This window comes from Mus caroli, unplaced genomic scaffold, assembly GCF_978045245.1.
Source record: "Mus caroli unplaced genomic scaffold, Mus_caroli_1 scaffold_5, whole genome shotgun sequence".
Taxonomy (NCBI): Eukaryota; Metazoa; Chordata; class Mammalia; order Rodentia; family Muridae; genus Mus; species Mus caroli.
Window position 1 is genome coordinate 118,529,205 of NW_028227260.1, and position 730 is coordinate 118,529,934.

Here is a 730-nt window from a genome sequence, read left to right on the forward strand (position 1 = left end):
TCCCATCAGATGATTGGAACTGGCTCTACGGCTCTGGTGGAGAAATGGTAGACAGTAGCAAATAAAGGAGAAAGAAAAAACATGAGCATGTATGCCTTTATGAAATATCTAAAGCAAATCCCAGTGTTTCTTTCTAGCTCTTATATTGGAGCTTTCTTTATGACTAGTAACAAGTCCAGAGTATATTACCTTGATCATCTTTCTGAGCCTATACAAAGCTGAAAACTCAAATGGTCATATTCCCTATTGTTATGAAGTTCATGATGGTTCTACATCCTATAAAAATCTTTTTAATTCCCCCAACTTAGGAATTAGCAACATTTAGACTTTGTCAGGGAAATGTGTTCTATTTTTGAAATTTACTTCTCTCAATCAGGAGTAGTAGTCTCATTTTTGTTTATCTGCAAATCTATAATGAGTATCAGTGGAAGAAATGGGATGATCCTAAGGCTACACTATTATAAGTTATATCTATTTAGCCAGAGATGGCAGGCCACACTAAGAGGCAATGTGTCTAAAGCTCTGCTTTACAGCCTAGCTCAAAACACATCTCCAAGAAAGCCTTTCTTCCTATGCCTGTCTGTTCTTCACTACCAACCTTGCCTCTGGTTATTCTGAATTACACTGCTATATGTAGACATCACTTAGCAACTTTGAAAGCCTGGGGTCCTTATAGGAAGTAACCAACTCTTTCTATCGTTTGAGACATTTGTCACTCCTGACCCAAAAG